Source organism: Pelobates fuscus, chromosome 2, assembly GCF_036172605.1.
Source record: "Pelobates fuscus isolate aPelFus1 chromosome 2, aPelFus1.pri, whole genome shotgun sequence".
NCBI lineage: Eukaryota > Metazoa > Chordata > Amphibia > Anura > Pelobatidae > Pelobates > Pelobates fuscus.
The window spans coordinates 352,538,913-352,565,452 of NC_086318.1; the positions used below are offsets into that span (position 1 = coordinate 352,538,913).

The 26,540-nt window shown below is 43.8% G+C and overlaps 24 non-coding genes across 24 annotated transcripts; all 24 read right to left on the minus strand.

Annotated features, from left to right (window-relative positions):
- Window positions 1-58: 58 nt before the first annotated feature.
- On the minus strand, window positions 59-199 carry LOC134592015 (U4 spliceosomal RNA). Its single transcript, XR_010088702.1, has one exon. It is a non-coding gene; the product is annotated as a U4 spliceosomal RNA (small nuclear RNA).
- An 895-nt stretch (window positions 200-1,094) lies between these two features.
- On the minus strand, window positions 1,095-1,261 carry LOC134589659 (U1 spliceosomal RNA). Its single transcript, XR_010086700.1, has one exon. It is a non-coding gene; the product is annotated as a U1 spliceosomal RNA (small nuclear RNA).
- A 476-nt stretch (window positions 1,262-1,737) lies between these two features.
- LOC134593434 (U4 spliceosomal RNA) lies at window positions 1,738-1,878 on the minus strand. Its single transcript, XR_010089917.1, has one exon. It is a non-coding gene; the product is annotated as a U4 spliceosomal RNA (small nuclear RNA).
- Window positions 1,879-2,777: 899 nt separating this feature from the next.
- Window positions 2,778-2,944, minus strand: LOC134591310 (U1 spliceosomal RNA). Its single transcript, XR_010088108.1, has one exon. It is a non-coding gene; the product is annotated as a U1 spliceosomal RNA (small nuclear RNA).
- A 476-nt stretch (window positions 2,945-3,420) lies between these two features.
- LOC134593512 (U4 spliceosomal RNA) lies at window positions 3,421-3,561 on the minus strand. The gene has a single exon (XR_010089984.1). It is a non-coding gene; the product is annotated as a U4 spliceosomal RNA (small nuclear RNA).
- Window positions 3,562-11,047: 7,486 nt separating this feature from the next.
- Window positions 11,048-11,214, minus strand: LOC134590887 (U1 spliceosomal RNA). Its single transcript, XR_010087745.1, has one exon. It is a non-coding gene; the product is annotated as a U1 spliceosomal RNA (small nuclear RNA).
- A 476-nt stretch (window positions 11,215-11,690) lies between these two features.
- LOC134593513 (U4 spliceosomal RNA) lies at window positions 11,691-11,831 on the minus strand. Its single transcript, XR_010089985.1, has one exon. It is a non-coding gene; the product is annotated as a U4 spliceosomal RNA (small nuclear RNA).
- Window positions 11,832-12,730: 899 nt separating this feature from the next.
- Window positions 12,731-12,897, minus strand: LOC134591544 (U1 spliceosomal RNA). The gene has a single exon (XR_010088309.1). It is a non-coding gene; the product is annotated as a U1 spliceosomal RNA (small nuclear RNA).
- Window positions 12,898-13,374: 477 nt separating this feature from the next.
- Window positions 13,375-13,515, minus strand: LOC134593784 (U4 spliceosomal RNA). The gene has a single exon (XR_010090217.1). It is a non-coding gene; the product is annotated as a U4 spliceosomal RNA (small nuclear RNA).
- Window positions 13,516-14,414: 899 nt separating this feature from the next.
- Window positions 14,415-14,581, minus strand: LOC134591451 (U1 spliceosomal RNA). Its single transcript, XR_010088229.1, has one exon. It is a non-coding gene; the product is annotated as a U1 spliceosomal RNA (small nuclear RNA).
- A 476-nt stretch (window positions 14,582-15,057) lies between these two features.
- Window positions 15,058-15,198, minus strand: LOC134593819 (U4 spliceosomal RNA). The gene has a single exon (XR_010090246.1). It is a non-coding gene; the product is annotated as a U4 spliceosomal RNA (small nuclear RNA).
- Window positions 15,199-16,097: 899 nt separating this feature from the next.
- Window positions 16,098-16,264, minus strand: LOC134591352 (U1 spliceosomal RNA). Its single transcript, XR_010088144.1, has one exon. It is a non-coding gene; the product is annotated as a U1 spliceosomal RNA (small nuclear RNA).
- Window positions 16,265-16,743: 479 nt separating this feature from the next.
- On the minus strand, window positions 16,744-16,884 carry LOC134593480 (U4 spliceosomal RNA). Its single transcript, XR_010089956.1, has one exon. It is a non-coding gene; the product is annotated as a U4 spliceosomal RNA (small nuclear RNA).
- Window positions 16,885-17,783: 899 nt separating this feature from the next.
- On the minus strand, window positions 17,784-17,950 carry LOC134590632 (U1 spliceosomal RNA). Its single transcript, XR_010087527.1, has one exon. It is a non-coding gene; the product is annotated as a U1 spliceosomal RNA (small nuclear RNA).
- Window positions 17,951-18,427: 477 nt separating this feature from the next.
- Window positions 18,428-18,568, minus strand: LOC134593724 (U4 spliceosomal RNA). Its single transcript, XR_010090161.1, has one exon. It is a non-coding gene; the product is annotated as a U4 spliceosomal RNA (small nuclear RNA).
- An 899-nt stretch (window positions 18,569-19,467) lies between these two features.
- LOC134591422 (U1 spliceosomal RNA) lies at window positions 19,468-19,634 on the minus strand. The gene has a single exon (XR_010088204.1). It is a non-coding gene; the product is annotated as a U1 spliceosomal RNA (small nuclear RNA).
- A 475-nt stretch (window positions 19,635-20,109) lies between these two features.
- LOC134593476 (U4 spliceosomal RNA) lies at window positions 20,110-20,250 on the minus strand. The gene has a single exon (XR_010089953.1). It is a non-coding gene; the product is annotated as a U4 spliceosomal RNA (small nuclear RNA).
- An 899-nt stretch (window positions 20,251-21,149) lies between these two features.
- Window positions 21,150-21,316, minus strand: LOC134591554 (U1 spliceosomal RNA). The gene has a single exon (XR_010088318.1). It is a non-coding gene; the product is annotated as a U1 spliceosomal RNA (small nuclear RNA).
- Window positions 21,317-21,793: 477 nt separating this feature from the next.
- Window positions 21,794-21,934, minus strand: LOC134593725 (U4 spliceosomal RNA). The gene has a single exon (XR_010090162.1). It is a non-coding gene; the product is annotated as a U4 spliceosomal RNA (small nuclear RNA).
- Window positions 21,935-22,833: 899 nt separating this feature from the next.
- Window positions 22,834-23,000, minus strand: LOC134591424 (U1 spliceosomal RNA). Its single transcript, XR_010088205.1, has one exon. It is a non-coding gene; the product is annotated as a U1 spliceosomal RNA (small nuclear RNA).
- A 476-nt stretch (window positions 23,001-23,476) lies between these two features.
- LOC134593477 (U4 spliceosomal RNA) lies at window positions 23,477-23,617 on the minus strand. The gene has a single exon (XR_010089954.1). It is a non-coding gene; the product is annotated as a U4 spliceosomal RNA (small nuclear RNA).
- Window positions 23,618-24,516: 899 nt separating this feature from the next.
- LOC134591515 (U1 spliceosomal RNA) lies at window positions 24,517-24,683 on the minus strand. The gene has a single exon (XR_010088284.1). It is a non-coding gene; the product is annotated as a U1 spliceosomal RNA (small nuclear RNA).
- A 480-nt stretch (window positions 24,684-25,163) lies between these two features.
- LOC134593481 (U4 spliceosomal RNA) lies at window positions 25,164-25,304 on the minus strand. The gene has a single exon (XR_010089957.1). It is a non-coding gene; the product is annotated as a U4 spliceosomal RNA (small nuclear RNA).
- Window positions 25,305-26,203: 899 nt separating this feature from the next.
- Window positions 26,204-26,370, minus strand: LOC134591540 (U1 spliceosomal RNA). Its single transcript, XR_010088306.1, has one exon. It is a non-coding gene; the product is annotated as a U1 spliceosomal RNA (small nuclear RNA).
- Between the last annotated feature and the right edge of the window lie 170 nt (window positions 26,371-26,540).

Genomic DNA, 26,540 nt, shown 5'->3' on the forward strand with positions numbered 1-26,540 from the left:
ACGTAAGACACGCCCTAGACATGGGGCGCCATAAACTTTTATTAAACCAATCTTTCAGTCTCCTTAGAGCCTGTCAAAAATTGCCAATGCTGACTGTATTTCAAGTCATCATGGCGGGGTATTGGGTAAAGTTTTCAATTAGCAATAATCACGCCTCGGATTGACCTCATGGGCTACGATACTGCCACTGCGCAAAGCTAACTGTTCAAGTGGGCCAGCTTTCAAGAGCTACCATGTAAGGACACTTTAAGACAGCGGTGAGAAAAAGTTCATGACCATAAGCCATTGCAAAGGATTATGGGAGGCAATATTCTAATTAGGCCCGCTTCCTCCTACAGGGAAGCTTAAACCCCAACAAATTCCTTGGTCTTCTTATATGGCATCTTGGAATGGTTCCAAACCTATAACAGAGAGTGAGGGCAACCATATCTTGCAGCAAACCTTGTACAATTTTTTTTCTCTCTTTGGAAACAGTTTTGCCAAGATTCTACTACAGCAGCCATTAGGCAGAGTACACAATCCGCTGGTCTACGTTCGTTCCAAAGTCTCACATTTCATGACTCCATCGATAGGAATGACCCTTGCCTAGCACCTGTCTTCTCTTCATCCACACTCAACAGGGCTGAAAGAACATTTGTGGTGGCTTTTTCAAAATTCCATGGTGTTCATTAGTAAGTGCTAGCGACCACCCAGCTATTCCTAAGGTTTGGTCTGATTGTCTCAAGCGGCAATTCACTGCCTTGATCCAGAAAATCTTTTTTTCCCAGAAATTCAATCAAACGTTACGTTCTGTTGGAAGACGTAATATAGGTCTCCAATTCTTTATTTCTTCCATTGCATTGAAGCATACAATAAATCAAAAGAAGTCAGGATAAAAAAATGATGAAAAAAAAGCTGAAAAGTTAAAATAAAAAGTGAAATTCTGGCTTAAAACTGGTCTCCAGAAAACATAGATAATAAAAATGATCAAGCCTAGGAAATGATTGTCGCTGCCTGCTTGATGCGGAAAGTAAGAGCCAAAGAAGACGGGTGCCTTGGCTGAAATTATCCTTCGTCAGAATTGGTGTTCTCTATTTTTGTCAAACAAGCAAACACAGGGGAAAGCGCGAACGCAGTCCCCCACTACCATAAATTATGCAGTCGAGTTTCCCACATTTGAGGAAATCGCAGAGGTCAACTGGTACGGAGTGCAATGAACCAGCCTCACTCTGGGAGAGCCACCTTAGGGATCATGGCTATTGCTCCCCTGCCAGGTAAGTATGACATGACGGGTACATTCAAAGGCACGCCCGCTGGGAAGCCTTTCCTTAAGGCTGTGGTGAAATAATAAAGCAAGTTTAAAAAAAAAAAAAGAAGAGCAAATAAATAATCCAAATGATAGAAGGCTACAAAAGATTACCAAACCTCGTGGCTGATCGTTTTTTTCCTTAGCTACCAGTAATTTTAGTGCCTTCAGGTTGTTAGGTGTGAATAATTGAGCTGGATTCAGGGTGCGAAGGAGCAATTTGCATAAAGGCAAATGCTAGGCCAATGAGTCGAAGGATGGGAATTCGTAGCATGGAGTGAGAATAGTGTGCTGCCGGAAACAAATGGATTCAGTGGGAGAGAAAGGTAAAAGGGAAATGCTAAGAAGCCAGCGGAAGGAATGGTGCAACAGAGCTCAGGAAGAAACGGGAGTCACGTAAGACACGCCCTAGACATGGGGCACCATAAACTTTTATTAAACCAATCTTTCAGTCTCCTTAGAGCCTGTCAAAAATTGCCAATGCTGACTGTATTTCAAGTCATCATGGCGGGGTATTGGGTAAAGTTTTCAATTAGCAATAATCACGCCTCGGATTGACCTCATGGGCTACGATACTGCCACTGCGCAAAATTATCTGTTCAAGTGGGCCAGCTTTTAAGAGCTACCATGTAAGGACACTTTAAGACAGCGGTGAGAAAAAGTTCATGACCATAAGCCATTGCAAAGGATTATGGGAGGCAATATTCTAATTAGGCCCGCTTCCTCCTACAGGGAAGCTTAAACCCCAACAAATTCCTTGGTCTTCTTATATGGCATCTTGGAATGGTTCCAAACCTATAACAGAGAGTGAGGGCAACCATATCTTGCAGCAAACCTTGTACAATTTTTTTTCTCTCTTTGGAAACAGTTTTGCCAAGATTCTACTACAGCAGCCATTAGGCAGAGTACACAATCCGCTGGTCTACGTTCGTCCCCAAAGTCACACATTTCATGACTCCATCGATAGGAATGACCCTTGCCTAGCACCTGTCTTCTCTTCATCCACACTCAACAGGGCTGAAAGAACATTTGTGGTGGCTTTTTCAAAATTCCATGGTGTTCATTAGTAAGTGCTAGCGACCACCCAGCTATTCCTAAGGTTTGGTCTGATTGTCTCAAGCGGCAATTCACTGCCTTGATCCAGAAAATCTTTTTTTCCCAGAAATTCAATCAAACGTTACGTTCTGTTGGAAGACGTAATATAGGTCTCCAATTCTTTATTTCTTCCATTGCATTGAAGCATACAATAAATCAAAAGAAGTCAGGATAAAAAAATGATGAAAAAAAAGCTGAAAAGTTAAAATAAAAAGTGAAATTCTGGCTTAAAACTGGTCTCCAGAAAACAAAGATAATAAAAATGATCAAGCCTAGGAAATGATTGTCGCTGCCTGCTTGATGCGGAAAGTAAGAGCCAAAGAAGACGGGTGCCGTGGCTGAAATTATCCTTCGTCAGAATTGGTGAAGTTCTCTATTTTTGTCAAACAAGCAAACACAGGGGAAAGCGCGAACGCAGTCCCCCACTACCATAAATTATGCAGTCGATTTTCCCACATTTGAGGAAATCGCAGAGGTCAACTGGTACGGAGTGCAATAAACCAGCCTCACTCTGGGAGAGCCACCTTAGGGATCATGGCTATTGCTCCCCTGCTAGGTAAGTATGACATGACGGGTACATTTAAAGGCACGCCCGCTGGGAAGCCTTTCCTTTAGGCTGTGGTGAAATAATAAAGCAAGTAAAAAAAAAAAAAAAGAAGAGCAAATAAATAATCCAAATGATAGAAGGCTACAAAAGATTACCAAACCTCGTGGCTGATCGTTGTTTTCCTTAGCTACCAGTAATTTTAGTGCCTTCAGGTGGTTAGGTGTGAATAATTGAGCTGGATTCAGGGTGCGAAGGAGCAATTTGCATAAAGGCAAATGCTAGGCCAATGAGCCGAAGGATGGGAATTCGTAGCATGGAGTGAGAATAGTGTGCTGCTGGAAACAAGTGGATTCAGTGGGAGAGAAAGGTAAAAGGGAAATGCTAAGAAGCCAGCGGAAGGAATGGTGCAACAGAGCTCAGGAAGAAACGGGAGTCACGTAAGACACGCCCTGGACATGGGGCGCCATAAACTTTTATTAAACCAATCTTTCAGTCTCCTTAGAGCCTGTCAAAAATTGCCAATGCTGACTGTATTTCAAGTCATCATGGCGGGGTATTGGGTAAAGTTTTCAATTAGCAATAATCACGCCTCGGATTGACCTCATGGGCTACGATACTGTCACTGCGCAAAGCTAACTGTTCAAGTGGGCCAGCTTTTAAGAGCTACCATGTAAGGAAACTTTAAGACAGCGGTGAGAAAAAGTTCATGACCATAAGCCATTGCAAAGGATTATGGGAGGCAATATTCTAATTAGGCCCGCTTCCTCCTACAGGGAAGCTTAAACCCCAACAAATTCCTTGGTCTTCTTATATGGCATCTTGGAATGGTTCCAAACCTATAACAGAGAGTGAGGGCAACCATATCTTGCAGCAAACCTTGTACAATTTTTTTTCTCTCTTTGGAAACAGTTTTGCCAAGATTCTACTACAGCAGCCATTAGGCAGAGTACACAATCCGCTGGTCTACGTTCGTTCCAAAGTCTCACATTTCATGACTCCATCGATAGGAATGACCCTTGCCTAGCACCTGTCTTCTCTTCATCCACACTCAACAGGGCTGAAAGAACATTTGTGGTGGCTTTTTCAAAATTCCATGGTGTTCATTAGTAAGTGCTAGCGACCACCCAGCTATTCCTAAGGTTTGGTCTGATTGTCTCAAGCGGCAATTCACTGCCTTGATCCAGAAAATCTTTTTTTCCCAGAAATTCAATCAAACGTTACGTTCTGTTGGAAGACGTAATATAGGTCTCCAATTCTTTATTTCTTCCATTGCATTGAAGCATACAATAAATCAAAAGAAGTCAGGATAAAAAAATGATGAAAAAAAAGCTGAAAAGTTAAAATAAAAAGTGAAATTCGGGGGGCGTGGCCGACTGCCGGACAAGATGGACGCATAATCCTCACCTCCGGCAAACGGGCAGACAATCCAAGCGAATCCTACCATACAGAACACAAATTTAACATCGATACCGACGATGTCGCAGAATAAAAACAAGAAGAACTCAGCTAAGGCGGAAAAATCGAGCTTCTTCCAGCCAAAGCCTCAATCTCTGCACTCGGGCCTACTGCCGCCTAACCAAGATGGCGACGAAAGCACCGGAGATGAAAATGCAGCACAATCCATGCCTGAACAGGGAGTCGCCCTAACGACTAACTACCTTACCCAGGCACTGGAGACCCAATCCCGCAAGCTCATCGGATCTTGGAAGCATGATATGGACTCCCTCCGCAAGGATGTCCAAGAGACAGGAAAAAGAACATCGCACATCGAAACGAAGCTCGATGAAATGGCGGAGGCACATAATGATCTTGCCACACATGTGGAGTGTCTTGAGAACAAGCTGCTACTCACAGAAACGAAGCTGGCGGATATGGAGGACAGGTCACGGCGAAATAATCTGCGCCTGCGGGGGGTACCCGAAACGATACTCCCAGCAGAGTTACAAGCTTATGTGAGAGGCCTGCTCCACGCTTACGCGCCCGAGATCCCATCCGACATGCTGCTGCTGGATAGGGTTCATAGGGTGCCACGTCCGCGCCACATCCCTGAAACCTCTCCAAGGGATGTTCTCTTACGGGCTCATTATTTCCACATTAAGGAACATGTCCTTCGGGCTAGCAGGAGCAAGCCCAAACCCCCAGAAGAATACGCCACAGTACAAATCTTCCCAGACATCTCGGCAGCAACTCTGCGCAAGAGGAAAGAATTTGCCGCCATTACCACGGCCCTTCGCTCTAATGGAATAAGATACAGATGGGGTTATCCCACGAAGATATTGGTTACCAGAGAAGGCTCCCTCAAAGCTATCCTGACTCCCGAAGAAGGCGCCAACCAGTTAAAGTCCTGGGGTATTAACCTACAGCAAGAACCTGCACAGGGCCCACCCCGAGGCAAGCTTTGCCTGGACTGGCAGAAGGTGCCCAGCACTCGCTAAATCATGATGCCGGCGGCATGAGAGACACGCAAGTAATGAGCACTACACATCCCCTTCACACAGGCATATTGGAGTTGGAGGGCCTGAAGTGACTCCCACCCTGACAAATCTCTCCCGCCATCAGTGATCTCACCTATTTAATAACAATGGGACTTCTTACATAGTTGGCACCGAACTTACTGATGTGCCGCGGGACAATAGCCAATGATATGGCCTGACGGGCATTGTGAACTTTACCAGTTGTCCGGTGATGGTAATGGTGGGGGGGAGGGAAGGGGTGCACGGGGGTTGTTAATCCCAGCGAGGTACATGCAGGTTGTTAAAAGAGGCCTGGGCCAACTGGATGGAGCTGGGGGCCCGGTGCTTTCCCCCGGCCGTTCCCCTCACACGGGGGGGGGGGGGACGGGGGGACGTGTGGGGTACCCCGGTGACAGTATATATGGCTCATACAGCAGTTAAGCTCCCGCGCCCGAGCGGGCCGCCGCCCCTGGTTACTTGTACTAGGTGTAGTCGGGGGACACTGAGGCGACTCTTGTGCCCCTGCGGAGGAGGGGAGGCGTGGGCCCTGGCTCCTTCCCCTTGTCGTTCCCCCCCGAGGGGGGGGGGATGAGGGGGACGTGCGGGGTGCCTCGCGGTCCGCACTGAGGTTCGGCATGTTTGTACTCTTGAGGTGAGACTCCGGTTGCTTGATTGTACATTAATTTCTTGGCACCCGGCCCTAAAAATTTTTTTCAAATTGTACTCGCTGAGCTATGGACTACTCATGTGGAGTGGTCGCCCCCTAGGCCCCAGATAAGGCTGGAACCATGAGGTCTATTGACAGGCTTACATTGTTATATGACCGCAGGCTTCTCCAACGTGCCAACAAGGCCCGAATAGCTCGATACCTGTTACACAGGCTCTTACACATATCTCTCATAACGCAGCGCTTGCCGCTGTGGTCGCTCATGCGGCCGGCCCAACCCAGCTCTTCTTTCCTGAAACTCACACAATTCACAAAAAATACCAAAAAAAAAAAAAAAAAAAAAAAAAAAAAAAGGTTCTGTAAAGATTTAAAACTAACAAGCCCACACGCCACGCCACAGGAGACGAATGTTTCCGCACCCCACGGTGCGTCTCTACCGCACCAATCCCCCAGTATGGGGAACATGTATATATCCTACCCCTAACACCCTTATCTCTACTATATCCCAGTTGTCCCCTTCCTGTCTGAGGTATACTAGTTTCACAAAATGCAGACCTACCAGAGTACTCCAAATAAACCACCTAATAATGCAACCTGAGAATACAAACTATTAATGTGTGCGGTCTGAACACCCCGCACAAAAGACGCGTCTTGATAGACATGGCCAAAAAAAACAAAACTGATGTTCTATGTGTTCAAGAAACCCACTTTACGCACACCAAAATACCTAACTTTGCACAACAAGAATATCCCACGCAATACCACTCCACACACTCTTCCAAATCCAAAGGCACTTCCATACTAATCCATAAATCGCTCTCGTTTGAACTACTCCAAATCAAAAAGGATCCCCAAGGTAGATATGTCATTCTCCACTGCACGATCAATGACATCAACTACACACTCGTCTCAGTGTATAGCCCGAACACTAACCAACGTAATTTTTTACACAAAGTTCTATCTAAAATACCTGATCCACAATTACAAAATTTGGTCTTATGCGGGGACCTGAATCATGTACTCGACCAAAGTTTAGACACAACTACCTCCGCTGATACTGGGAGGCAGGCCATCTTGAAACCCCAATGTAAAGCACTAACTAAATTGCTGCTTGAATACAACATTTATGACTCGTGGCGCACAACCCATCCAAACACACGTGAATATACACATCACTCGCGTGCTCACAAAACAAGCTCCCGTATTGATCACATTCTCATAACTGCACACCTTCTTACATCGATGATAGACTGCTCGATCGGGGATCTGACATGGTCGGACCATGCGCCGGTACTGTTAACACTACAAGACAAATTCCCTTTCAGAGGCACATCCCCATGGAAACTAAATGATAGTCTTCTGCTCGATAACACATTCAAAGATATCTTAGAACATGAAATACAGCTATACTTTGATACAAACTCGACACCACACATAAGCCCTAAAACTGTATGGCTCGCCCACAAGGCGGTAGTACGGGGCCTAATCATCAGCCGAGCGGCTTACTTAAAAAGGAAAACACAAAATGAATACACCACACTCCTCAAAAAACTTAGAGACCAAACAAATGCCCAACTCTTCTCCCCGTCTACAGGAGGTCAAGACGAGATATATCGCATCACCAAGATGATAAATGACCTACTTTTCCAAAAGACATCAGATACACTGATTAGGCTGAAGATGAAACAATACTCCCAAGGTAATAAAGCGGGGAAGGCACTAGCTTATCTATTACGGCAGCAGCAAACTAGATCAAAAATACCGCACATTTTTAATCCTGCAGGTACCAAAATCACAAACCCACAACAGATAAACGACACTATGGCAGAGTTTTATGATCAACTCTATAATCTTCAACAAGATAATAAGACACATCAACCCACAAGTCAAGAAATTCACAGTTTCCTAGCACGGGCCCAACTTCCCTCTATCAGCCCAACACAACACGCAATGATTCAACAACCAATCACTATCGCCGAAATAGAAAAAACTATAGACGCCCTACCACAGGGGAAAACACCGGGTCCAGACGGCCTTACGAATAAGTATTATAAATGCTTCAAATCCCAATTGGCCCCACAATTAGAGAAAACGTTCAACGCCATAATCCAGTCCAGTTCTATGCCCCCAGAGATGTTGATAGCCCACATAGCAACGCTTCCCAAACCGGGGAAGCCACCAACCAAACCCCAAAATCTGAGACCTATCTCACTCTTGAACACTGACACAAAGTTGCTTGCAAAAATCTATGCAAACAGGCTGGCATCAATCATCCCATCAATTATACACACTAACCAAGTGGGTTTTGTCAGGGGGAGACAGGGCTCGGATGGCACCAGGAAGTTACTGGACCTGATGTCAGGCGCACGAGCCTCGGGAAGACCTAGTGTATTCCTCTCGTTGGACGCTGAAAAAGCGTTTGACAGGGTGCACTGGGGATTCCTCGAGGCCACGCTGATAAAATTTGGTTTCCCTCAGAATTTCATGTCCCTACTGGCAGCACTATATTCCTCACCGTCTGCTCACGTTGCAAACAGTGGTTTCCTTTCCAAAAAATTTAATATCTCTAACGGGTCACGGCAAGGGTGCCCATTATCCCCGCTGCTGTATATCCTAATACTGGAACCGCTAGCGCAACACATTAGGCTGAGCCATAGAGTCAAAGGCATACGAATAGGACCCATAGATCACAAACTTACCATGTTTGCGGATGACATCATGATATCCATGGAAGCACCACACACCTCACTTCCGCATCTACACAGCATTCTAACTGAATACAGTGCATGTTCCTACTATAAGCTAAACATCTCAAAAACGCAGGCGATGGGTATAAACCTACCAACCCACGCTTTACAGGAGCTAAAACAAGCTCACGCCTACGATTGGCGAACTGACCATCTCACTTTTTTGGGAGTGGCATTCACAGCCGCACCGCAGGCCATGCTACAGGCCAACTACACTAAACTAGTACACAAACTGAAAAGCCAAATCATGGGTTGGTCGGGCAAGTATGTCTCCTGGTTGGGACGCATTGCAGCCACAAAAATGTTGCTTTTACCCAAACTCCAATACTTATTTCGTGCGTTGCACATCAAACTCCCAAACACCTTTCTCCGAGACGCGCAAACTCTTATAAACACATTCATATGGAACAAGAAAAAATCGAGAGTGGCAGCATCCACACTACATACACCCTTCAAACAAGGAGGTCTGGGACTCCCACATCTCCACACGTACTACTCGGCGTCCATCCTCAGTCCAATAATCACAGCATTCCATCAAGACCCCCCGCCAGAATGGCTCACCATTGAGTCCGCTTACACGGACGGGCTTGACATCACTACACTGGCATGGATACCTCGCTCACTTAGACCCAAATACAAAAACATGCTACCTACAACGAGATTATCCTTGTCCACATGGGATACACACCGTACAAAAACTTGGCCATCGGCGCACCCGTCGCCGGCTATGAAACTACTAGCCCTCTCAACTCTCCTACCCCAATTTAATGCAAAAGAGTGGATCTCACATGGAGTAACGCATCTCCACCAACTATCTAACAATGGCAAAATGCTCACGTTTGAACAATTGCAAATTAAATATCAATTACCGCAGACACTTTTTTTCTCACACATACAACTCAAATCATGGCTAGGCAAACACTATATGCTGAAAGTCCAACCAGGGCAAGTCAGGCAGCTGTCGACGACTGAACAACTGTGCCTGCAGCAAAAATTGCCAACCAAGCCCATGTCTCATATGTATCACGAGATTATCCGTAAATCATATCTCACAAAACCCACATTCCAATCTGCATGGGAACTAGATTCCAATATGGAATTAACCGAAACACAGTGGCTCCACATATTTTCTGCCAACAGGCACTTATCGATGTGTACCTCACATATAGAAATATCCAGGAAACTACTATACCGATGGCACATGACACCAATCAAATTGAAACATATAAATGCCCAAAACACAGGGAAATGCTGGAGATGCATGGCTCATCCTGGTACGACATACCATATCTGGTGGTCGTGCCCGAAAATTATACCATTTTGGATACAAATTTCTGAACTAATCAAAGCCGCCACAAAGGTTGCTATGCCACCATCACCTTCCCTATACCTGTTGCAATTATTCCCCCCTAACATACCAAAGGCAGTTAAATATTTAACGTATCATATACTAATAGCGGCACTACAACTAATAAGCAGGTGTTGGCTGTCGGAGCACACTCCACAAATATCAGCGTGCACCCAAATCATAGACTTATCCAAAAAATATGAAACTATGGCCAGAAAGACGAGGCCCAGGCAACTGTTCTGGGTGATAGCCTGGGAGATGTGGGACACGCGAGTAACTGCTTCTCTGCCGGTTAGGGATATCACGCCCACATGAATTATTCCTCATAATGAACGACACATAGTATAGACAAGACAAACAAGGAAAAATAGGACAATGGAGTACTGTATACCTTGACAACTCTCCTCCCCCTTTCCCTCCCCCTGTCCCCCCCCCCCCCGGTTATTATTATGTTACACTCATTCAATACACAAAAAAGGTGCACCAGTTCCCAAAGCATAAGAACCCTACTGTTGTAGGAAGGTAAAAAGTTATGCATTTAATGACTATAGCGTAGAATTATTGTAAACCTGTAGGTAATATCTCAACTGCATTACTGTACATATGACGATTTATGTGGAACTATATGATGGTATGTTTCAAAGAATGTATGCTGTATTAGCACTGTATTAGCACTGTATTAGCACCGCTTCAAAAAATACAATAAAAAAAAAAAAAAAAAAGTGAAATTCTGGCTTAAAACTGGTCTCCAGAAAACAAAGATAATAAAAATGATCAAGCCTAGGAAATGATTGTCGCTGCCTGCTTGATGCGGAAAGTAAGAGCCAAAGAAGACGGGTGCCGTGGCTGAAATTATCCTTCGTCAGAATTGGTGAAGTTCTCTATTTTTGTCAAACAAGCAAACACAGGGGAAAGCGCGAACGCAGTCCCCCACTACCATAAATTATGCAGTCGATTTTCCCACATTTGAGGAAATCGCAGAGGTCAACTGGTACGGAGTGCAATAAACCAGCCTCACTCTGGGAGAGCCACCTTAGGGATCATGGCTATTGCTCCCCTGCCAGGTAAGTATGACATGACGGGTACATTTAAAGGCACGCCCGCTGGGAAGCCTTTCCTTTAGGCTGTGGTGAAATAATAAAGCAAGTAAAAAAAAAAAAAAAGAAGAGCAAATAAATAATCCAAATGATAGAAGGCTACAAAAGATTACCAAACCTCGTGGCTGATCGTTGTTTTCCTTAGCTACCAGTAATTTTAGTGCCTTCAGGTGGTTAGGTGTGAATAATTGAGCTGGATTCAGGGTGCGAAGGAGCAATTTGCATAAAGGCAAATGCTAGGCCAATGAGCCGAAGGATGGGAATTCGTAGCATGGAGTGAGAATAGTGTGCTGCTGGAAACAAGTGGATTCAGTGGGAGAGAAAGGTAAAAGGGAAATGCTAAGAAGCCAGCGGAAGGAATGGTGCAACAGAGCTCAGGAAGAAACGGGAGTCACGTAAGACACGCCCTGGACATGGGGCGCCATAAACTTTTATTAAACCAATCTTTCAGTCTCCTTAGAGCCTGTCAAAAATTGCCAATGCTGACTGTATTTCAAGTCATCATGGCGGGGTATTGGGTAAAGTTTTCAATTAGCAATAATCACGCCTCGGATTGACCTCATGGGCTACGATACTGTCACTGCGCAAAGCTAACTGTTCAAGTGGGCCAGCTTTTAAGAGCTACCATGTAAGGAAACTTTAAGACAGCGGTGAGAAAAAGTTCATGACCATAAGCCATTGCAAAGGATTATGGGAGGCAATATTCTAATTAGGCCCGCTTCCTCCTACAGGGAAGCTTAAACCCCAACAAATTCCTTGGTCTTCTTATATGGCATCTTGGAATGGTTCCAAACCTATAACAGAGAGTGAGGGCAACCATATCTTGCAGCAAACCTTGTACAATTTTTTTTCTCTCTTTGGAAACAGTTTTGCCAAGATTCTACAACAGCAGCCATTAGGCAGAGTACACAATCCGCTGGTCTACGTTCGTCCCCAAAGTCACACATTTCATGACTCCATCGATAGGAATGACCCTTGCCTAGCACCTGTCTTCTCTTCATCCACACTCAACAGGGCTGAAAGAACATTTGTGGTGGCTTTTTCAAAATTCCATGGTGTTCATTAGTAAGTGCTAGCGACCACCCAGCTATTCCTAAGGTTTGGTCTGATTGTCTCAAGCGGCAATTCACTGCCTTGATCCAGAAAATCTTTTTTTCCCAGAAATTCAATCAAGCGTTACGTTCTGTTGGAAGATGTAATATAGGTCTCCAATTCTTTATTTCTTCCATTGCATTGAAGCATACAATAAATCAAAAGAAGTCAGGATAAAAAAATGATGAAAAAAAAGCTGAAAAGTTAAAATAAAAAGTGAAATTCTGGCTTAAAACTGGTCTCCAGAAAACATAGATAATAAAAATGATCAAGCCTAGGAAATGTTTGTCGCTGCCTGCTTGATGCGGAAAGTAAGAGCCAAAGAAGACGGGTGCCGTGGCTGAAATTATCCTTCGTCAGAATTGGTGAAGTTCTCTATTTTTGTCAAACAAGCAAACACAGGGGAAAGCGTGAACGCAGTACCCCAATACCATAAATTATGCAGTCAAGTTTTCCACATTTGAGGAAATCGCAGAGGTCAACTGGTACGGAGTGCAATGAACCAGCCTCACTCTGGGAGAGCAACCTTAGGGATCATGGCTATTGCTCCCCTGCCAGGTAAGTATGACATGACGGGTACATTCAAAGGCACGCCTGCTGGGAAGCCTTTCCTTTAGGCTGTGGTGAAATAATAAAGCAAGTAAAAAAAAAAAAAAAAGAAGAGCAAATAAATAATCCAAATGATAGAAGGCTACAAAAGATTACCAAACCTCGTGGCTGATCGTTGTTTTCCTTAGCTACCAGTAATTTTAGTGCCTTCAGGTGGTTAGGTGTGAATAATTGAGCTGGATTCAGGGTGCGAAGGAGCAATTTGCATAAAGGCAAATGCTAGGCCAATGAGCCGAAGGATGGGAATTCGTAGCATGGAGTGAGAATAGTGTGCTGCCGGAAACAAGTGGATTCAGTGGGAGAGAAAGGTAAAAGGGAAATGCTAAGAAGCCAGTGGAAGGAATGGTGCAACAGAGCTCAAGAAGAAACGGGAGTCACGTAAGACACGCCCTAGACATGGGGCGCCATAAACTTTTATTAAACCAATCTTTCAGTCTCCTTAGAGCCTGTCAAAAATTGGCAATGCTGACTGTATTTCAAGTCATCATGGCGGGGTATTGGGTAAAGTTTTCAATTAGCAATAATCACGCCTCGGATTGACCTCATGGGCTACGATACTGCCACTGCGCAAAGCTAACTGTTCAAGTGGGCCAGCTTTTAAGAGCTACCATGTAAGGACACTTTAAGACAGCGGTGAGAAAAAGTTCATAACCATAAGCCATTGCAAAGGATTATGTGAGGCAATATTCTAATTAGGCCCGCTTCCTCCTACAGGGAAGCTTAAACCCCAACAAATTCCTTGGTCTTCTTATATGGCATCTTGGAATGGTTCCAAACCTATAACAGAGAGTGAGGGCAACCATATCTTGCAGCAAAACTTGTACAATTTTTTTTCTCTCTTTGGAAACAGTTTTGCCAAGATTCTACAACAGCAGCCATTAGGCAGAGTACACAATCCGCTGGTCTACGTTCGTCCCCAAAGTCACACATTTCATGACTCCATCGATAGGAATGACCCTTGCCTAGCACCTGTCTTCTCTTCATCCACACTCAACAGGGCTGAAAGAACATTTGTGGTGGCTTTTTCAAAATTCCATGGTGTTCATTAGTAAGTGCTAGCGACCACCCAGCTATTCCTAAGGTTTGGTCTGATTGTCTCAAGCGGCAATTCACTGCCTTGATCCAGAAAATCTTTTTTTCCCAGAAATTCAATCAAACGTTACGTTCTGTTGGAAGACGTAATATAGGTCTCCAATTCTTTATTTCTTCCATTGCATTGAAGCATACAATAAATCAAAAGAAGTCAGGATAAAAAAATGATGAAAAAAAAGCTGAAAAGTTAAAATAAAAAGTGAAATTCTGGCTTAAAACGGGTCTCCAGAAAACATAGATAATAAAAATGATCAAGCCTAGGAAATGATTGTCGCTGCCTGCTTGATGCGGAAAGTAAGAGCCAAAGAAGACGGGTGCCGTGGCTGAAATTATCCTTCGTCAGAATTTGTGAAGTTCTCTATTTTTGTCAAACAAGCAAACACAGGGGAAAGCGCGAACGCAGTCCCCCACTACCATAAATTATGCAGTCGAGTTTCCCACATTTGAGGAAATCGCAGAGGTCAACTGGTACGGAGTGCAATGAACCAGCCTCACTCTGGGAGAACTACCTTAGAGATCATGGCTATTGCTACCCTGCCAGGTAAGTATGACATGACGGGTACATTCAAAGGCACGCCCGCTGGGAAGCCTTTCCTTTAGGCTGTGGTGAAATAATAAAGCAAGTAAAAAAAAAAAAAAAGAAGAGCAAATAAATAATCCAAATGATAGAAGGCTACAAAAGATTACCAAACCTCGTGGCTGATCGTTGTTTTCCTTAGCTACCAGTAATTTTAGTGCCTTCAGGTGGTTAGGTGTGAATAATTGAGCTGGATTCAGGGTGCGAAGGAGCAATTTGCATAAAGGCAAATGCTAGGCCAATGAGCCGAAGGATGGGAATTCGTAGCATGGAGTGAGAATAGTGTGCTGCCGGAAACAAGTGGATTCAGTGGGAGAGAAAGGTAAAAGGGAAATGCTAAGAAGCCAGCGGAAGGAATGGTGCAACAGAGCTCAGGAAGAAACGGGAGTCACGTAAGACACGCCCTAGACATGGGGCGCCATAAACTTTTATTAAACCAATCTTTCAGTCTCCTTAGAGCCTGTCAAAAATTGCCAATGCTGACTGTATTTCAAGTCATCATGGCGGGGTATTGGGTAAAGTTTTCAATTAACAATAATCACGCCTCGGATTGACCTCATGGGCTACGATACTGCCACTGCGCAAAGCGAACTGTTCAAGTGGGCCAGCTTTTAAGAGCTACCATGTAAGGACACTTTAAGACAGCGGTGAGAAAAAGTTCATAGCCATAAGCCATTGCAAAGGATTATGGGAGGCAATATTCTAATTAGGCCCGCTCCCTCCTACAGGGAAGCTTAAACCCCAACAAATTCCTTGGTCTTCTTATATGGCATCTTGGAATGGTTCCAAACCTATAACAGAGAGTGAGGGCAACCATATCTTGCAGCAAACCTTGTACAATTTTTTTTCTCTCTTTGGAAACAGTTTTGCCAAGATTCTACTACAGCAGCCATTAGGCAGAGTACACAATCCGCTGGTCTACGTTCGTCCCCAAAGTCACACATTTCATGACTCCATCGATAGGAATGACCCTTGCCTAGCACCTGTCTTCTCTTCATCCACACTCAACAGGGCTGAAAGAACATTTGTGGTGGCTTTTTCAAAATTCCATGGTGTTCATTAGTAAGTGCTAGCGACCACCCAGCGATTCCTAAGGTTTGGTCTGATTGTCTCAAGCGGCAATTCACTGCCTTGATCCAGAAAATCTTCTTTTCCCAGAAATTCAATCAAACGTTACGTTCTGTTGGAAGATGTAATATAAGTCTCCAATTCTTTATTTCTTCCATTGCATTGAAGCATACAATAAATCAAAAGAAGTCAGGATAAAAAAATGATGAAAAAAAAGCTGAAAAGTTAAAATAAAAAGTGAAATTCTGGCTTAAAACTGGTCTCCAGAAAACATAGATAATAAAAATGATCAAGCCTAGGAAACGATTGTCGCTGCCTGCTTGATGCGGGAAGTAAGAGCCAAAGAAGACAGGTGCCGTGGCTGAAATTATCCTTCGTCAGAATTGGTGAAGTTCTCTATTTTTGTCAAACAAGCAAACACAGGGGAAAGCGCGAACGCAGTCCCCCACTACGATAAATTATGCAGTCAAGTTTCCCCCATTTGAGGAAATCGCAGAGGTCAACTGGTACGGAGTGCAATGAACCAGCCTCACTCTGGGAGAGCCACCTTAGGGATCATGGCTATTGCTCCCCTGCCAGGTAAGTATGACATGACGGGTACATTCAAAGGCACGCCCGCTGGGAAGCCTTTCCTTTAGGCTGTGGTGAAATAATAAAGCAAGTTAAAAAAAAAAAAAAAAAGAAGAGCAAATAAAGATTCCAAATGATAGAAGGCTACAAAAGATTACCAAACCTCGTGGCTGATCGTTGTTTTCCTTAGATACCAGTAATTTTAGTGCCTTCAGGTGGTTAGGTGTGAATAATTGAGCTGGATTCAGGGTGCGAAGGAGCAATTTGCATAAAGGCAAATGCTCGGCCAATGAGCCGGAGGATGGGAATTCGCAGCATGGAGTGAGAATAGTGTGCTGCCGGAAACAAGTGGATTCAGTGGGAGAGAAAGGTAAAAGGGAAATGCTAAGAAGCCAGCGGAAGGAATGGTGCAACAGAGCTCAGGAAGAAACGAGAGTCACGTAAGACACGCCCTAGACATGGGGCGCCATAAACTTTTATTAAACCAATCTTTCAGTCTCCTTAGAGCCTGTCAAAAATTGCCAATGCTGACTGTATTTCAAGTCATCATGGCGGGGTACTGGGTAAAGTTTTCAATTAGCAATAATCACGCCTCGGATTGACCTCATGGGCTACGATACTGCCACTGCGCAAAGCTAACTGTTCAAGGGGGCCAGCTTTTAAGAGCTACCATGTAAGGACACTTTAAGACAGCGGTGAGAAAAAGTTCATAACCATAAGCCATTGCAAAGGATTATGGGAGGCAATATTCTAATTAGGCCCGCTTCCTCCTACAGGGAAGCTTAAACCCCAACAAATTCCTTGGTCTTCTTATATGGCATCTTGGAATGGTTCCAAACCTATAACAGAGAGTGAGGGCAACCATATCTTGCAGCAAACCTTGTACAATTTTTTTTCTCTCTTTGGAAACAGTTTTGCCAAGATTCTACTACAGCAGCCATTAGGCAGAGTACACAATCCGCTGGTCTACGTTCGTCCCCAAAGTCACACATTTCATGACTCCATCGATAGGAATGACCCTTGCCTAGCACCTGTCTTCTCTTCATCCACACTCAACAGGGCTGAAAGAACATTTGTGGTGGCTTTTTCAAAATTCCATGGTGTTCATTAGTAAGTGCTAGCGACCACCCAGCGATTCCTAAGGTTTGGTCTGATTGTCTCAAGCGGCAATTCACTGCCTTGATCCAGAAAATCTTCTTTTCCCAGAAATTCAATCAAACGTTACGTTCTGTTGGAAGATGTAATATAAGTCTCCAATTCTTTATTTCTTCCATTGCATTGAAGCATACAATAAATCAAAAGAAGTCAGGATAAAAAAATGATGAAAAAAAAGCTGAAAAGTTAACATAAAAAGTGAAATTCTGGCTTAAAACTGGTCTCCAGAAAACATAGATAATAAAAATGATCAAGCCTAGGAAACGATTGTCGCTGCCTGCTCGATGCGGGAAGTAAGAGCCAAAGAAGACAGGTGCCGTGGCTGAAATTATCCTTCGTCAGAATTGGTGAAGTTCTCTATTTTTGTCAAACAAGCAAACACAGGGGAAAGCGCGAACGCAGTCCCCCACTACCATAAATTATGCAGTCAAGTTTTCCACATTTGAGGAAATCGCAGAGGTCAACTGGTACGGAGTGCAATGAACCAGCCTCACTCTGGGAGAGCCACCTTAGGGATCATGGCTATTGCTCCCCTGCCAGGTAAGTATGACATGACGGGTACATTCAAAGGCACGCCTGCTGGGAAGCCTTTCCTTTAGGCTGTGGTGAAATAATAAAGCAAGTAAAAAAAAAAAAAAAAGAAGAGCAAATAAATAATCCAAATGATAGAAGGCTACAAAAGATTACCAAACCTCGTGGCTGATCGTTGTTTTCCTTAGCTACCAGTAATTTTAGTGCCTTCAGGTGGTTAGGTGTGAATAATTGAGCTGGATTCAGGGTGCGAAGGAGCAATTTGCATAAAGGCAAATGCTAGGCCAATGAGCCGAAGGATGGGAATTCGTAGCATGGAGTGAGAATAGTGTGCTGCCGGAAACAAGTGGATTCAGTGGGAGAGAAAGGTAAAAGGGAAATGCTAAGAAGCCAGCGGAAGGAATGGTGCAACAGAGCTCAGGAAGAAACGGGAGTCACGTAAGACACGCCCTAGACATGGGGCGCCATAAACTTTTATTAAACCAATCTTTCAGTCTCCTTAGAGCCTGTCAAAAATTGCCAATGCTGACTGTATTTCAAGTCATCATGGCGGGGTATTGGGTAAAGTTTTCAATTAGCAATAATCACGCCTCGGATTGATCTCATGGGCTACGATACTGCCACTGCGCAAAGCTAACTGTTCAAGTGGGCCAGCTTTTAAGAGCTACCATGTAAGGACACTTTAAGACAGCGGTGAGAAAAAGTTCATAGCCATAAGCCATTGCAAAGGATTATGGGAGGCAATATTCTAATTAGGCCCGCTCCCTCCTACAGGGAAGCTTAAACCCCAACAAATTCCTTGGTCTTCTTATATGGCATCTTGGAATGGTTCCAAACCTATAACAGAGAGTGAGGGCAACCATATCTTGCAGCAAACCTTGTACAATTTTTTTTCTCTCTTTGGAAACAGTTTTGCCAAGATTCTACTACAGCAGCCATTAGGCAGAGTACACAATCCGCTGGTCTACGTTCGTCCCCAAAGTCACACATTTCATGACTCCATCGATAGGAATGACTCTTGCCTAGCACCTGTCTTCTCTTCATCCACACTCAACAGGGCTGAAAGAACATTTGTGGTGGCTTTTTCAAAATTCCATGGTGTTCATTAGTAAGTGCTAGCGACCACCCAGCTATTCCTAAGGTTTGGTCTGATTGTCTCAAGCGGCAATTCACTGCCTTGATCCAGAAAATCTTTTTTTCCCAGAAATTCAATCAAACGTTACGTTCTGTTGGAAGACGTTATATAGGTCTCCAATTCTTTATTTCTTCCATTGCATTGAAGCATACAATAAATCAAAAGAAGTCAGGATAAAAAAATGATGAAAAAAAAGCTGAAAAGTTAAAATAAAAAGTGAAATTCTGGCTTAAAACTGGTCTCCAGAAAACATAGATAATAAAAATGATCAAGCCTAGGAAATGATTGTCGCTGCCTGCTTGATGCGGGAAGTAAGAGCCAAAGAAGACGGGTGCCGTGGCTGAAATTATCCTTCGTCAGAATTGGTGAAGTTCTCTATTTTTGTCAAACAAGCAAACACAGGGGAAAGCGCGAACGCAGTCCCCCACTACCATAAATTATGCAGTTGAGTTTCCCACATTTGAGGAAATCGCAGAGGTCAACTGGTACGGAGTGCAATGAACCAGCCTCACTCTGGGAGAGCCACCTTAGGGATCATGGCTATTGCTCTCCTGCCAGGTAAGTATGACATGACGGGTACATTCAAAGGCACGCCTGCTGGGAAGCCTTTCCTTTAGGCTGTGGTGAAATAATAAAGCAAGTTTAAAAAAAAAAAAGAAGAGCAAATAAATAATCCAAATGATAGAAGGCTACAAAAGATTACCAAACCTCGTGGCTGATCGTTTTTTTCCTTAGCTACCAGTAATTTTAGTGCCTTCAGGTGGTTAGGTGTGAATAATTGAGCTGGATTCAGGGTGCGAAGGAGCAATTTGCATAAAGGCAAATGCTAGGCCAATGAGCCGAAGGATGGGAATTCGTAGCATGGAGTGAGAATAGTGTGCTGCCGGAAACAAGTGGATTCAGTGGGAGAGAAAGGTAAAAGGGAAATGCTAAGAAGCCAGTGGAAGGAATGGTGCAACAGAGCTCAGGAAGAAACGGGAGTCACGTAAGACACGCCCTAGACATGGGGCGCCATAAACTTTTATTAAACCAATCTTTCAGTCTCCTTAGAGCCTGTCAAAAATTGCCAATGCTGACTGTATTTCAAGTCATCATGGCGGGGTATTGGGTAAAGTTTTCAATTAGCAATAATCACGCCTCGGATTGACCTCATGGGCTACGATACTGCCACTGCGCAAAGCGAACTGTTCAAGTGGGCCAGCTTTTAAGAGCTACCATGTAAGGACACTTTAAGACAGCGGTGAGAAAAAGTTCATGACCATAAGCCATTGCAAAGGGTTATGGGAGGCAATATTCTAATTAGGCCCGCTTCCTCCTACAGGGAAGCTTAAACCCCAACAAATTCCTTGGTCTTCTTATATGGCATCTTGGAATGGTTCCAAACCTATAACAGAGAGTGAGGGCAACCATATCTTGCAGCAAACCTTGTACAATTTTTTTTCTCTCTTTGGAAACAGTTTTGCCAAGATTCTACTACAGCAGCCATTAGGCAGAGTACACAATCCGCTGGTCTACGTTCGTCCCCAAAGTCACACATTTCATGACTCCATCGATAGGAATGACCCTTGCCTAGCACCTGTCTTCTCTTCATCCACACTCAACAGGGCTGAAAGAACATTTGTGGTGGCTTTTTCAAAATTCCATGGTGTTCATTAGTAAGTGCTAGCGACCACCCAGCGATTCCTAAGGTTTGGTCTGATTGTCTCAAGCGGCAATTCACTGCCTTGATCCAGAAAATCTTCTTTTCCCAGAAATTCAATCAAACGTTACGTTCTGTTGGAAGATGTAATATAAGTCTCCAATTCTTTATTTCTTCCATTGCATTGAAGCATACAATAAATCAAAAGAAGTCAGGATAAAAAAATGATGAAAAAAAAGCTGAAAAGTTAACATAAAAAGTGAAATTCTGGCTTAAAACTGGTCTCCAGAAAACATAGATAATAAAAATGATCAAGCCTAGGAAACGATTGTCGCTGCCTGCTTGATGCGGGAAGTAAGAGCCAAAGAAGACAGGTGCCGTGGCTGAAATTATCCTTCGTCAGAATTGGTGAAGTTCTCTATTTTTGTCAAACAAGCAAACACAGGGGAAAGCACGAACGCAGTCCCCCACTACCATAAATTATGCAGTCGAGTTTCCCACATTTGAGGAAATCGCAGAGGTCAACTGGTACGGAGTGCAATGAACCAGCCTCACTCTGGGAGAACTACCTTAGAGATCATGGCTATTGCTACACTGCCAGGTAAGTATGACATGACGGGTACATTCAAAGGCACGCCCGCTGGGAAGCCTTTCCTTTAGGCTGTGGTGAAATAATAAAGCAAGTAAAAAAAAAAAAAAAAGAAGAGCAAATAAATAATCCAAATGATAGAAGGCTACAAAAGATTACCAAACCTCGTGGCTGATCGTTGTTTTCCTTAGCTACCAGTAATTTTAGTGCCTTCAGGTGGTTAGGTGTGAATAATTGAGCTGGATTCAGGGTGCGAAGGAGCAATTTGCATAAAGGCAAATGCTAGGCCAATGAGCCGAAGGATGGGAATTCGTAGCATGGAGTGAGAATAGTGTGCTGCCGGAAACAAGTGGATTCAGTGGGAGAGAAAGGTAAAAGGGAAATGCTAAGAAGCCAGCGGAAGGAATGGTGCAACAGAGCTCAGGAAGAAACGGGAGTCACGTGAGACACGCCCTAGACATGGGGCGCCATAAACTTTTATTAAACCAATCTTTCAGTCTCCTTAGAGCCTGTCAAAAATTGCCAATGCTGACTGTATTTCAAGTCATCATGGCGGGGTATTGGGTAAAGTTTTCAATTAGCAATAATCACGCCTCGGATTGATCTCATGGGCTACGATACTGCCACTGCGCAAAGCTAACTGTTCAAGTGGGCCAGCTTTTAAGAGCTACCATGTAAGGACACTTTAAGACAGCGGTGAGAAAAAGTTCATAGCCATAAGCCATTGCAAAGGATTATGGGAGGCAATATTCTAATTAGGCCCGCTCCCTCCTACAGGGAAGCTTAAACCCCAACAAATTCCTTGGTCTTCTTATATGGCATCTTGGAATGGTTCCAAACCTATAACAGAGAGTGAGGGCAACCATATCTTGCAGCAAACCTTGTACAATTTTTTTTCTCTCTTTGGAAACAGTTTTGCCAAGATTCTACTACAGCAGCCATTAGGCAGAGTACACAATCCGCTTGTCTACGTTCGTCCCCAAAGTCACACATTTCATGACTCCATCGATAGGAATGACTCTTGCCTAGCACCTGTCTTCTCTTCATCCACACTCAACAGGGCTGAAAGAACATTTGTGGTGGCTTTTTCAAAATTCCATGGTGTTCATTAGTAAGTGCTAGCGACCACCCAGCTATTCCTAAGGTTTGGTCTGATTGTCTCAAGCGGCAATTCACTGCCTTGATCCAGAAAATCTTTTTTTCCCAGAAATTCAATCAAACGTTACGTTCTGTTGGAAGACGTTATATAGGTCTCCAATTCTTTATTTCTTCCATTGCATTGAAGCATACAATAAATCAAAAGAAGTCAGGATAAAAAAATGATGAAAAAAAAGCTGAAAAGTTAAAATAAAAAGTGAAATTCTGGCTTAAAACTGGTCTCCAAAAAACATAGATAATAAAAATGATCAAGCCTAGGAAATGATTGTCGCTGCCTGCTTGATGCGGGAAGTAGGAGCCAAAGAAAACGGGTGCCGTGGCTGAAATTATCCTTCGTCAGAATTGGTGAAGTTCTCTATTTTTGTCAAACAAGCAAACACAGGGGAAAGCGCGAACGCAGTCCCCCACTACCATAAATTATGCAGTTGAGTTTCCCACATTTGAGGAAATCGCAGAGGTCAACTGGTACGGAGTGCAATGAACCAGCCTCACTCTGGGAGAGCCACCTTAGGGATCATGGCTATTGCTCTCCTGCCAGGTAAGTATGACATGACGGGTACATTCAAAGGCACGCCTGCTGGGAAGCCTTTCCTTTAGGCTGTGGTGAAATAATAAAGCAAGTTTAAAAAAAAAAAAAGAAGAGCAAATAAATAATCCAAATGATAGAAGGCTACAAAAGATTACCAAACCTCGTGGCTGATCGTTTTTTTCCTTAGCTACCAGTAATTTTAGTGCCTTCAGGTGGTTAGGTGTGAATAATTGAGCTGGATTCAGGGTGCGAAGGAGCAATTTGCATAAAGGCAAATGCTAGGCCAATGAGCCGAAGGATGGGAATTCGTAGCATGGAGTGAGAATAGTGTGCTGCCGGAAACAAGTGGATTCAGTGGGAGAGAAAGGTAAAAGGGAAATGCTAAGAAGCCAGTGGAAGGAATGGTGCAACAGAGCTCAGGAAGAAACGGGAGTCACGTAAGACACGCCCTAGACATGGGGCGCCATAAACTTTTATTAAACCAATCTTTCAGTCTCCTTAGAGCCTGTCAAAAATTGCCAATGCTGACTGTATTTCAAGTCATCATGGCGGGGTATTGGGTAAAGTTTTCAATTAGCAATAATCACGCCTCGGATTGACCTCATGGGCTACGATACTGCCACTGCGCAAAGCGAACTGTTCAAGTGGGCCAGCTTTTAAGAGCTACCATGTAAGGACACTTTAAGACAGCGGTGAGAAAAAGTTCATGACCATAAGCCATTGCAAAGGGTTATGGGAGGCAATATTCTAATTAGGCCCGCTTCCTCCTACAGGGAAGCTTAAACCCCAACAAATTCCTTGGTCTTCTTATATGGCATCTTGGAATGGTTCCAAACCTATAACAGAGAGTGAGGGCAACCATATCTTGCAGCAAACCTTGTACAATTTTTTTTCTCTCTTTGGAAACAGTTTTGCCAAGATTCTACTACAGCAGCCATTAGGCAGAGTACACAATCCGCTGGTCTACGTTCGTCCCCAAAGTCACACATTTCATGACTCCATCGATAGGAATGACCCTTGCCTAGCACCTGTCTTCTCTTCATCCACACTCAACAGGGCTGAAAGAACATTTGTGGTGGCTTTTTCAAAATTCCATGGTGTTCATTAGTAAGTGCTAGCGACCACCCAGCGATTCCTAAGGTTTGGTCTGATTGTCTCAAGCGGCAATTCACTGCCTTGATCCAGAAAATCTTCTTTTCCCAGAAATTCAATCAAACGTTACGTTCTGTTGGAAGATGTAATATAAGTCTCCAATTCTTTATTTCTTCCATTGCATTGAAGCATACAATAAATCAAAAGAAGTCAGGATAAAAAAATGATGAAAAAAAAGCTGAAAAGTTAACATAAAAAGTGAAATTCTGGCTTAAAACTGGTCTCCAGAAAACATAGATAATAAAAATGATCAAGCCTAGGAAACGATTGTCGCTGCCTGCTTGATGCGGGAAGTAAGAGCCAAAGAAGACAGGTGCCGTGGCTGAAATTATCCTTCGTCAGAATTGGTGAAGTTCTCTATTTTTGTCAAACAAGCAAACACAGGGGAAAGCACGAACGCAGTCCCCCACTACCATAAATTATGCAGTTGAGTTTCCCCCATTTGAGGAAATCGCAGAGGTCAACTGGTACGGAGTGCAATGAACCAGCCTCACTCTGGGAGAGCCACCTTAGGGATCAGGGCTATTGCTCCCCTGCCAGGTAAGTATGACATGACGGGTACATTCAAAGGCACGCCCGCTGGGAAGCCTTTCCTTTAGGCTGTGGTGAAATAATAAAGCAAGTTAAAAAAAAAAAAAAAAAAGAAGAGCAAATAAAGATTCCAAATGATAGAAGGCTACAAAAGATTACCAAACCTCGTGGCTGATCGTTGTTTTCCTTAGCTACCAGTAATTTTAGTGCCTTCAGGTGGTTAGGTGTGAATAATTGAGCTGGATTCAGGGTGCGAAGGAGCAATTTGCATAAAGGCAAATGCTCGGCCAATGAGCCGAAGGATGGGAATTCGCAGCATGGAGTGAGAATAGTGTGCTGCCGGAAACAAGTGGATTCAGTGGGAGAGAAAGGTAAAAGGGAAATGCTAAGAAGCCAGCGGAAGGAATGGTGCAACAGAGCTCAGGAAGAAACGGGAGTCACGTAAGACACGCCCTAGACATGGGGCGCCATAAACTTTTATTAAACCAATCTTTCAGTCTCCTTAGAGCCTGTCAAAAATTGCCAATGCTGACTGTATTTCAAGTCATCATGGCGGGGTACTGGGTAAAGTTTTCAATTAGCAATAATCACGCCTCGGATTGACCTCATGGGCTACGATACTGCCACTGCGCAAAGCTAACTGTTCAAGTGGGCCAGCTTTTAAGAGCTACCATGTAAGGACACTTTAAGACAGCGGTGAGAAAAAGTTCATAACCATAAGCCATTGCAAAGGATTATGGGAGGCAATATTCTAATTAGGCCCGCTTCCTCCTACAGGGAAGCTTAAACCCCAACAAATTCCTTGGTCTTCTTATATGGCATCTTGGAATGGTTCCAAACCTATAACAGAGAGTGAGGGCAACCATATCTTGCAGCAAACCTTGTACAATTTTTTTTCTCTCTTTGGAAACAGTTTTGCCAAGATTCTACTACAGCAGCCATTAGGCAGAGTACACAATCCGCTGGTCTACGTTCGTCCCCAAAGTCACACATTTCATGACTCCATCGATAGGAATGACCCTTGCCTAGCACCTGTCTTCTCTTCATCCACACTCAACAGGGCAGAAAGAACATTTGTGGTGGCTTTTTCAAAATTCCATGGTGTTCATTAGTAAGTGCTAGCGACCACCCAGCTATTCCTAAGGTTTGGTCTGATTGTCTCAAGCAGCAATTCACTGCCTTGATCCAGAAAATCTTTTTTTCCCAGAAATTCAATCAAGCGTTACGTTCTGTTGGAAGATGTAATATAGGTCTCCAATTCTTTATTTCTTCCATTGCATTGAAGCATACAATAAATCAAAAGAAGTCAGGATAAAAAAATGATGAAAAAAAAGCTGAAAAGTTAAAATAAAAAGTGAAATTCTGGCTTAAAACTGGTCTCCAGAAAACATAGATAATAAAAATGATCAAGCCTAGGAAATGATTGTCGCTGCCTGCTTGATGCGGAAAGTAAGAGCCAAAGAAGACGGGTGCCGTGGCTGAAATTATCCTTCGTCAGAATTGGTGAAGTTCTCTATTTTTGTCAAACAAGCAAACACAGGGGAAAGCGTGAACGCAGTACCCCAATACCATAAATTATGCAGTCAAGTTTTCCACATTTGAGGAAATCGCAGATGTCAACTGGTACGGAGTGCAATGAACCAGCCTCACTCTGGGAGAGCCACCTTAGGGATCATGGCTATTGCTCCCCTGCCAGGTAAGTATGACATGACGGGTACATTCAAAGGCACGCCTGCTGGGAAGCCTTTCCTTTAGGCTGTGGTGAAACAATAAAGCAAGTAAAAAAAAAAAAAAAAAGAAGAGCAAATAAATAATCCAAATGATAGAAGGCTACAAAAGATTACCAAACCTCGTGGCTGATCGTTGTTTTCCTT